We start from the raw sequence: 11741 nt of genomic DNA, 5'->3' as shown, positions 1-11741 counted from the left end.
ATTTAATAATAAGTTCATTATTTTTATTTTTTATTTAAAATTGTTTTTAATAATAAGTTATATCATAAAGTTATTTTATCAAATATATTTAATTAATTTAATTACTTAAAGTAAATTATTAAATCATTTTAATATCAAACACCCACAGAATCTCACTCGAGTAGGATTAAAAGTAAATAAATAGTGTTTGGACACTCACTTAAAGTGCTGAACTTAGTTTTATTCCTACTTTTTGAGTTGGTTTCTAAGTTGGGAGCTTCTAGAAGCTATTAATTAAAAAGCCTAATGAAAGTGGGGCAAGTGTAATACATCATTGTCAAGAGTATGTAAAGGCCAATTTAGTAGAATTTTTAAGATTGTGGACTCACGTTGGAGTTCTATTTTCAACTTTTTCGAAACTATCAATTTTAAAATAATATCAATGTTATAAAAGTTTTAGTATAGATTAAATAGTTGTGGGTATAAATTAAAATAAAAATACAAAATTTTAATTTTTATATTCTATAGTAAAGTTTTTATAATATAATTTTTTTAATAAAATAGATAAAAAAAAGAAAAGAAAAAAAAAAACTCTTATGAAATTTAAAAAGAACTTTCAGTATTTTAAAAGTGGATCCCATCATGGCCTTTATACAACTGGCTTGAGAGACATTTAGAATGTGTATTAAGAGAGCTTTGAGAGGGAACTTCAAAATTACACCATGCAGATAATCTTTGAACTTTTGTGCAATGATTTTGCTGCCAAATAAAGCAGTTACTCAAACACATCTTCTTCCATCCTTTGGTATTGGAAGAAACAATGGAATATGATTTTAGATTATCTCTCACAAATATGATTTTAGTACGAAAATAAAAAATAAATTTAAAATCAATAAATTATTATCATATATTTCTTCAAACTTATTTCATTTTTTTATTATATAAAAAATTAAATAATTTAAAAAAAATTAATTTTCAATTAATTTTAATTATATTTTATTTTTTTTCTTATATATTTTTTATAATAAAATTAAATATAAGAAAATCATTTTTCTGAATATTTTTTAAGAATCAAACACAGCTTAAAGGAACTTCGAGGAATCAAACATAGCATAAATAACTAATGTGGAAGTATCAGCCAACTCACAATTTATATTCTTCATCTCCATTATTTTTTTTCTATAATTGGGTAGTTTTTTTTTATAACCCTTGCCACAATCTTCTGAATAATTCTATAATTGTTTTTTCAACTTGTTTTCTACACTTGGATACTTATTTTTATAATATTCAATAATAAATTGAACAAAAGCTTGTATCAAATTTCCTGCTAAATTTTTCTTGTTTCTTTTTATTTATTTTTTGCAACAACTCTTCCAACGAGGATGACTTAGAATTGTGAGAGGTTGAGCAATGCTGCAATGAAACTTACTCGTTGGTTCTTTCTCTTGATCATCGGTGACAAAAGTTTGCATTTTTTTTTTCTTAACAATGGAAAATCATAATTATTATAAAACTATTTTCAAATTATATAAATCATTGTACAGGACATTGAAGGAGTCTGAGGCAATTTTAATTGATTAACAAAGTCTTCCATTAAAGAGAGTGATTGTCCCATTGCAAATGGTTTTCAAATATATGCATTCTCCCCCGAGAGAGAAGTCAAAACCATCAAACAATTTTTTTTCTTTTTTTTCTTTTTTTGTTCTTATAACTTGTTACCTTATAATCCTTGTTGTGATGTGGCACAAAAATAAAATGCACATGCCCAAAAATAAAATTCTTCCCATGGATGTAGGCTTAAATAAGTTGAACCACGTAAATCCTGTGTTATGCTCTTTTTCATTTGCTTTTCTTTCTCATTAGATCATTAATTGTTTGTTCCTTGAGAAGCATCATTTTCTTGCTGGTTTTTAAAAAAATTGGTATAAGAGCTTGGTTGATGTTTGAGATGGGATCAATTAAAAGTGAGATCAAAAGATTCACTAGGAAAAACGATTTCAATGTTTGGAGAATGAGGATGAAAACTATTTTGTTTCAACAAGGAGTGAAAGATGCATTGAAGGATGAGTCGAAGCTACCAGCAGTCACCATGATGGCAAAAGAGAAATTAGACATAGATGAGAAAGCTTATCATTTGATCATTTTAGCTCTTGGAGATAAAGCTTTGAAGGAGGTCTCAGAAGAAACTACAGCTAAGGGTGTTTGGAACAAGCTTGAGTAACTTTATATGGAGAACTCACTTTCGAACAGGTTGTATTTGAAAGAAAGACTTTATGGATTTAAGATGCAGGAAGATAGATCGATTGCAAATTATCTTGATGATCTTGACAAAATTGTGCTTGAGATGTCTAATATAGGCATCAAAGTGGATGATGAAGATAAGGCAGTTTTGGTGTTGAACTCTTTGCCTAGTTCATATTCCAGCTTCAAGAAAACTATGAAGTATGGTAGGAAAAGCTTAACACTTGAAGAAGTTCAATTTGCTCTTAGATCAAAAGAATTGGAGCTAAAGAAGGAATGGTCAAATGGAGAAGGCTTATCTATCAGGGAAAGGTCAAACAAGAGACACAACAAAGGCTTCAGCACAGTCCAAATCTCGTGGCAAAAAAAAGTGTTATCACTGTTTGAAAGAAGGACATCTTAAAAAAGATTGTCCTGAAAGGAAGTCTAAGAAAAATGAGGCATCTAATGAGACATCTAAGGAAGAAGGTAATGTTGCAATTGTTTCAAATGTTTATGACTCTATTGAAGTTTTGAAAATGACCACTAAAAACACTGAGAATGAATAGGTTTTGGATTTGGGATGCACCTTTCATATGTGTCCAACAAGAACTTATTCCTGTGAATACCAAAAATAAAATGGAGGTAGTGTTTATTTGGGGAACAATCAAACCTGTAGAGTCATTGGTATCAGAACGGTAAAAACCAAGTCTACTGATGGAACAATTAGGCTCCTGAGAAATATGTGACATGAACCTGATCTCAAAAGAAATTTAATATCTCTTAGGGTATTAGATGACGTTGGATACTGGTTTAAAGCTGAGAATGGTTCTTTGAAGGTGTTAAAAGGATCTTTGGTGATCTTTAAGGTTGACAAGATAAATGGGTTATACATTCTGCAGGGGGAGATTCTAAATGATTCTGCAAATGTAGTTATTAGCACTGTTTTAGAAAACACTAAGCTATGGCATCTCAGATTGGGACATATCAATCAGAGAGGGTTACAAGAAATTGCTAAGTAAGGGCTTTTGGGCAATAACAAGACTGGGGATTTGGAATTTTGTGAACATTGCATTCATGGAAAAGCTAGTAGGGTGAAGTTCAATCATGCAATCCATAGAACCAAAGAAACTCTGGATTATGTACTTTCTTATTTATGGGGACTTGCACTAGTGATTTCTCATAGCGGCAACATGTACTTTCTTACCATAATTGATGATTGTTCACGAAGGGTATGGGCGTATTTGTTGAAACACAAGAATGAGGCATTGGATAGGTTCAAGACTTGGAAAAATCTTATTGAGAATCAAACCAGTAAAAGAGTTAAATGTCTTAGAACAAATAACGGACTTGATTATTGCAATGAAAAGTTTGATGATTATTGCAAAATTCATGGCATAGTTCAACATAAGATAGTGAGAAAATTCGCTCAGCAAAATGGCTTAGTTGAGAGAATGAATAGAACCCTTTTAGAAAGGCTCAGATGCATGTTATCAAATGCACAACTTCCTAAAGAGTTTTGAATTGAAGTTGTTCATATAGCTGACTACTTGGTGAATAGGTGTCCTTCAGCTATAGGTTTTAAAACTCCTATTGAAATGCGGTTAGGTTATTCTTGTGATTACAATGACTTGAGTACTTTCGCATGCATTGCCTATGCTCACCAAAATGAGGGAAAACTAGAGCCTCGAGCTAGGAAGTGTATATTTGTTGGTTATCCAGATGGAGTGAAAGGGTATAACCTTTGGTGTCCTACCACTAAGAAGTGTTTTATAAGTCGGGATGTGGTCTTCAGAGAGTGTGAATTTCTGAAGGATGACAGAGAAGCTTCCATTAACAAAGAAAATGGAGAAGTCAAGGACAAGGTGGAGTTTTAGGTGGAGTTAAAAGATAAAATTGATGAATCTAAGTTTGAAACAGAACCACAGCAACATGACATTCCATTGGAAAATTATCAATTGACTAGGGATAAAGCAAGAAGATCAGTAAGACCTCCTCAGGGATTTGGCTATAATGATATGGTAGCTTACTCTCTGAGCATAGGGGAAGAATTGATCTATGCAAAACCTAAAAATTATTTGGAAGCCATTTCTTGCAAAGATTCTCCAAAGTGGATGATTGCTATGCAAGAGGAATTTGAATCACTGCTCAAAAATGGAACCTAGAAGCTTGTTGATAAGCCTAAAGGTTGTAAAGTAGTAGGATGAAAGTGGGTGTTTAAGAAGAAATTAGGAATCCCTGGTATAGAACCTGAAAGATTTAAGGCAAGATTAGTTGCCAAAGGTTATACACAAAGAAAATGAGTGGATTTTAATGAAAATTTCTCGCCTGTGGTAAAACACACCACCATTCGGGTATTACTTGCTTTGGTGTCATTGTGAAATCTTCAACTTGAGCAAATGGATGTTAAGACGACATTCTTACATGGAGAATTAGAAGAAGAAATTTTTACGTAGCAGCCAGAGGGTTTTATAGTTAAGGGAAAAGAAAATCAAGTTTGTTTGCTTCATAAATCGTTGTATAGGCTAAAACAATCCCCAAGGCAATGGTATAAATGCTTTGACAAGTTCATGACTAGTGTTGGATACTCAAGGAGTAAGTTTGACAGTTGTGTATATATGAGAAGGCTAATAGATGGGGTTATGTCTATTTGTTATTATATGATGATATGTTATTGGCAAGCAATAGCATAACGGAGATAACCATTTGAAGACACAACTACAATATGAATTTGAGATGAAGGATCTTGGATGTACCAAGAAGATTTTGGGGATGGAGCTATACAGGGATGGGTCTATTGGTATTTTGACAATCTCCCAAAGAGATTATATTGAGAGAGTGTTGAACACATTTAACATAGGTGCTGCAAAGGTTGTTGATACACCAATTGGAGCTCAATTCAAAATTTCTTATGATTTGTCACCAAAAACAAAATAAAAAATGCAAGATATGTCTAATGTACCATATGTTAATGGCATAGGAAGTATTATGTATGCCATGGTCTGCACAAGACCTGACATAGCCTATGGTGTGAGTTTGCTTAGCCGTTATATGAGTAATCCCAGAAGGGATCATTGAGAGGCTTTGAAATGGATTTTGAGGCATCTCAAGAGTAAGGCAAATTTTGGGCCCATATACCAAAAAAAGTAGATAACAACTGGTTCGATTGAAGGTTATGTGGATTCAGATTAAGCCAAGGACTTAGATGAGAGAAGATCAATTATAGGTTATTTGTTTTCGGTGTGTGGATGCATAGTAAGCTGGAAATCTACACTACAAAATGTTGTGGCTCTCTTTACCACTGAAGCTGAGTATGTATTCATTATAGAAGCCACTAAAGAAACTTTATGATTAAAAGGTCTAGTATCTTAATTAGGAATGAATCAGAGAAATGTAACGGTTTTCTGTGATAGCCAAAGTGCTATTTGTTTGACAAAGAATCAAGGTTTCCATGAGAGGACTAAACACATAGATGTGAGATTCCACTTCATAAGGGATATCATGGAACAAGGATTGGTAAATGTCAACAAAATTTCAATCAAGGATAATCCAGCTAATATGCTTACAAAACCAATTCCAAATGTCAAGTTTAAGCAATGCTTGAACTTGATAAATGTTGGAGTTGTCTGATAATAGCAACGGACGTACAGAGGAATCAATCCAGGATGAGCTTGGTTTCTAGTGTGGCGCAAGTGTAAGAAAAACAGAGTTTCACAACTAGGTTTTCTAGTGCTCTGTTTTAAGCCAAAAACAGGGGTTTGTAAAGGGGTAGTGTGTTGAAAGGGCTGAGTATGGGTTATGCTGCAACATTTCTCACCATTTTTTCTCTCTAGTAGATTGGTTCTTCTATTGCTCCCGTGGATGTAAGCTTGAATAAGTTGAACCACATAAATCTTGTGTTATGCTCTTTGTCTTTTGCTTTTCTTTCTCATCAAATCATTTGATTGTTTATTTCTTGAGAAGCATCATATTTTTGTTGGTTTTTTCACGATTTTGTACGTGGAGCTCATGGGATTGGATTTGCTAGTAGACACCTTTTTCTCACACTATCACACTAAGCTTTCTTTATTATCTTCGTGGAAAAATGTTTCTCTCATATACAATCACCCTCAACTTTATTTTATTTTCTTCGTGGAAAAAATTAGAAAGAGGTTATCACTACCACCACCCATGACACTAGCATCATTTTAAACAATTATGGACATGAGTCAACAACCTAGCAACTAATGAATTAGAGGTTATATTCATTGCTTAGAGGAACTCGGTCACATAACCATAAAAATGAAGTCATTCTTATGATGACTCGCGTAATGAGAGAAGACTCCCTCGTAATTATTGTGGCTACACAACCCCCATCACATAATTCATGTATTGTTAATTATAAGGATATAACTGACATCTTATACCCTAAGACTATAATTAATGGGCATATTATGCATTTTCATTGAAACGAATGTCCCAAAAACTAATATTGTAATAAGTGCATGATATATATAATTTGATCAACTTATATTCTAACTACTCTTAAAGCGAAGAACAATCTTGTCACCTATAAACAACACCACAAGAGATGTGATAACATTTAGTATTATTAAAGTTAAAGAAACTTTCCTTAAGAGGTAGGTGAAACTTTTTTCACTCTATATGTTATTCTTTCTAATCATTCGTCGTTAACTTGACCATCAGTAAGGAATTAATCACTCTAACCATGTGTGTGTAGAACACCTTATTGGAGGGATATTCCAAGATTCATATTACAAGACAATTAGATGATGAAACATATTGGCACCATTTGTAAGAAATTTCAAAATCCATTTAGCAACTATGGGGTAAACTTGAACTAATTATTGATGACCATGGGGAGACAGTTTTCAACTAGATGGTTCTAGGAACAATTGGAAAGACTCAATTGCAAAAGGGAAGAGATACCTTGAAGGATGGAGGAGTTGAAAAGAAGGAATGAAACCCAAGCATAAGAAAATGCACAACTAAGTAAACATTTAAACAATGTTAGCCATCATTCTAGCCCTTGACCCTTTAGGAGATATAGGGTTAATGAATATAATCAGCTTTACAGAAAGGTCATGAGTGAGGCTTCACTAACTCAAAATGATCCTAATCCAAAATAGATCGAAAACACCAATCATTATGGGCATTGGAACCTCTAGCCTTTCATGCTTTACGAAGAATCACCTCAATCTTTTGTTGGGATTAAGTCCTTAAAAGCAAGACATGATGTAACAAAGTTAGACTTAACTGTCCCTTTAGTGTATTGACATTTATTTGAGTATTCAACTCATGTCTCTTATATTGTACATGATTTGGGTGCATTAAGAGTTGCACAAAAGATACAAGTCATGGGTTCCTTGTAAGTAGATAAGTTTTTCACAGCTAGTTCATGGATTTGGGCAATCCAATAGAGACTATAATGTACCACCTCCTAATTTGAGGAATGACTTGGCTTGGTCATCAGGATAGTTTTCCCATGGTGAGTGTACTAGTGTATGTGATGCACACTGGATAGGACCTACGATGAATCATAACGCAAGGATATCAATTGTCATGATTCACTAAGCTATTATACTGCATGGACTCTCTATTTTGAGGATATTGAGCTTGTGTCAAAATCAATAGGAGGCTTTGACCTATGAGTGAGACCCTAAAGCAGTCATATATCCCTATAGATTGAGTCACTATTGATGAGGGATGGTAGCAACAGATATTCTCAATAAAGGTACCATGATATCTCATGAGATTGAGACAATGTGTCTTCTTGGATGATCCAAAGGACATGTGATCATGAAATTTGTAAGCACAGTAATTCCTTTAATGGAAATTGACATATGTTTATTGGAGTTAGGATATATCATTTGATCTCATAATAAGTAGGATATATAACTCAAGGATTTGAGAAGTAATCTTAATAGGTGATAAAACTACCTTGTTAGATTATGGACACCAATTCATTGGCAGTTTACATGCAGTGGATAGTGGGTCATGGACTTGAGCACTTGGTGTCTCATTGTAATATACATGGGGTATTGGAGTGCAGTTGACTCTCTATAGTAGGATGTTGACTCTCTGTAGTATTCCTATAGGTACCAGTGGTCCCGACTTTAAGCTCATATTCTTTGTTGGCATGACTTATAAGGGTTGGATGAGTTTTTAGTTCACTTTTGTGCATAAGGGCATTTTGATAATTATGCAAGGTTGCACAAGGATAAGTGAGTGGTATCTCTTGATTGTGCTAATTGATTAATTAGGCCTTATATGGTTAATTAATCAATTAGCAACATTTTTAGGTTAGATTAAGTGACTCAAGCCCACGGTGGGCTTAAGTCACTTGAGCCCAATAGGAAACCTATAAATACCCCTTTAGGGGTTAGAGTTTCTAAGTCTTGCCATTCTTCTCTTCAGTTTAGAGAGAGAACCCTAGCCTCTACCCTTGAGATCACCATCATCTCAGTGCCTAGACACAAAGAAGAATCATTGGGTGAAAGATCATGGTGTTTTTGAGATCCATTATGACTTTGGAGTTATCTACATTGATTGGAATTGATTTGGGAACATTCAAATTAGAGGTACATTACTTTATTCTCTAGATCTATGTTTTCTATGATATCTTTTTTTTTTAATACCTATTTATCCACTCAGATAGATTTAGAGAGTCTATGATAGATTTGCATGCACCCTACACAATTCAAGGCATAGAAACAAAGTAATCTAGGGTTCCCAACACTTTACTAGTGACATTCTAAGAGAAAAAGCCCTTAAAGGGTCTATGATCCCCCAATTTAACATGTTCAATGAAATTGGTGACCCTCTTGAGTGTATACTATTGGCATCTTAGATCTAAGCAACGTAAGTAATACTAATTTTTTTAAAAATTGATCTTTTAGGGTTAAAGTACTAACCTTTATGTTTTGTTGTTCCCAAACCTCAAATTCCAAATATTGAAGACGACCTTGAAGTTATTGAAAGTCTCGTAAACCTACGATCTTCCTCTCGATAACTTAAACTTGTTCTTGACACACTTTCGGTGGGAAGGAAAGGAGGGTGGAGGCTATGGCTCTCTTTCTCTCTTAATGGTAGAAGACAAAAGTTATGGAAACCCTAACCCCTATGGGGTATTTATAAGGTTCCCAATTGGGTTTAAGTGACTTGAGTCCACATGGGCTTGGGTCACTTAATCTAGCCTAAAATGGGTCCTAATTGATTAATTAATCCAATATATATGATCTACCAGTTAATCAATTAACCCAATCTAGAGACCTTAAGTAATTACCAAAATGCCCTCATGTACAAAAATGAGCCTAGAGTTAATCTAACCCTCATAATCCATGCCAACAAGGTATATAAGATCAAAGCGAAAAACCATTGGGACCCATATAAGTATTGGCTCCCTCATAATCCAATTCTGAAGTTGATTCAACACCTCACTATAGAGAGTCAATTGAACTCTAATATCTTATGTAAATAACAATGAGACATTATGTGCTCGGGTCTGTGACCTGCTGTCCATTATGTTCAATCTTCCCTTGAACTAGTGTCGATAGTCCAACAAAATGAAATTTATCAATCTTTCAAGACTACCTCCACTATCATTGAGTTACAGATCATCCTATTGTGTATTCAATTGACATGTCTTAGCTCTCAAAGAGCCTATGTCAAGTTCCACTTAAGGAACTACTATAGCCATAGTTTCCATTAACACACACACCTCCTTAGGATCACCCAAGAGGACATATTGTCTCAATCCCATGAGATATCATTGTGCCTATATTGAGAATGTCTATTCCTACCAACTTCCATCAACAGTGACCCAATTCATAGGGAATATATAATCAAATTACGATCTCACCTACAGGTCAAAGTCACTACTAACTTTAGCACAAACTTAATATTCTCTCTTAATATTCTCTCAAAGTTGAGAAACAACACAATGAAACAGCTTGGTGAAGTCATGACTACTTGACAACCTTAAGCCATGACTCACCATAGGTCTTGTCCAATGTGTAATCATATACACTAGTGCACTCACCATGGGAAACCCATCTCGATAGCTAAGACCAACCATCTCTCCAATTAGGAGATGGTGCACTACAACCTCTACTGGGTTGCCTAGACCTATAAACCAGTTGTGAACAAGTCATTTATTTGCAAGGAACCCATAACTTAAATCTTTTGTGCAACTCCTAATGCATCTAAGTCATGTACAATACAAAAGATGCAGACAAGAATGCTTATAAAGTATAATAAATGGAATAAAGATAGATAAAAGTGAAACTTGAACATCATTAAATAAATAATGAATTCCAAATTTATTACATTATGTTATGCTTTCAAGGGCTCTATCCTAACATATACTACACGTAAGACAAAAGGATGATACTAACATAGGATAAAAACCTGCTTTTATGTAAACTCTTTTCCTTTAGCCAATAAAGCCCAACATAGATATATTTACAACAACTTCTACTTAAGTCAATTTGGAATTACGTGCTACTTTTACTTCCCAATATGCTCACTTCATCCAACAACAAAAAGAATTGGAAGCATACGTTTAAGTTTGTAAAGCCATTAAAGAATCAATATGCATGTACATGTAATAATTTAATGTCAAGCTTTCCCATGTGCAAGGATACACAATGTAAGTGGTAGTTTGCTTTTAAAGAGGCATTGTCAAAAGGGCTTAACCTCTTTAGATCTCTCTCTATATCTCCACTAGCCACTATTGAAGGATTATTTTCTAAGGTGAAAAAATGAACCATGCTTAAGGAAGATTTTAGATCTAGAATATCAAGAAAAACAACCCCTAATGTCTCTAATCCTTATGATTATTTGACCAAAGGTAGAAAGCTACCCAAATCGAGCATTTCCTTAGGGCAATCTAATTCAAACGACCCTTAGTGACCCAAATCCTTAAGAGCATTTGACTAAAGGTAAAAAAAAAACTACCTAAATTGAAGCTCTCCTTAGGACAACCTAATCTAAGCGACTATTGGTAGCCTAAGCCCTTAAGGACGTTTACTTAAGTAAGATATGATACATAGATTTAGCCTCTTCCTTAGGCAACCTAAGTCAAATATCACATAGTGGCCCAAACCCTTAAAGGCATTCACTTAAGGGTAAAATACCACACTCACCTTGGAATGGTTTAATCCAAATAGCTCTTAATGGCCTAAATTGTTAAGAGTATTTGTTAGGAACCCTGGATTACTCCTTTCTCATACCCTGAATCATGCAGGGTGCGTGCAAATCTATCCTAGGCTCTCTAAATCTATCGTAACGGATAAATAGGTATTAAAAAACAATATGGATACAATAGAAAACATAGATCTAGAGAATATACCTTTGATCCGAATGTTCCCAAATCAATTCCAATCAATGAAGATAACTCCAAAGTTATAATTGATCTCAAAAACACCATGATCCTCTGCCTGATGACTCTTCCTTGTGTTTAACCACTGAGATGAAGGAGATTTCAAGGGTAGAGGTTAAGGTTCTTTCTCTAAACTAAAGGAGAGAATGACAAGACTTGG

The sequence above is a fragment of the Vitis riparia genome, chromosome 12 (assembly GCF_004353265.1).
Source record: "Vitis riparia cultivar Riparia Gloire de Montpellier isolate 1030 chromosome 12, EGFV_Vit.rip_1.0, whole genome shotgun sequence".
Classification (NCBI taxonomy): Eukaryota; Viridiplantae; Streptophyta; class Magnoliopsida; order Vitales; family Vitaceae; genus Vitis; species Vitis riparia.
Note: the sequence above shows the minus strand (reverse complement) of the source record.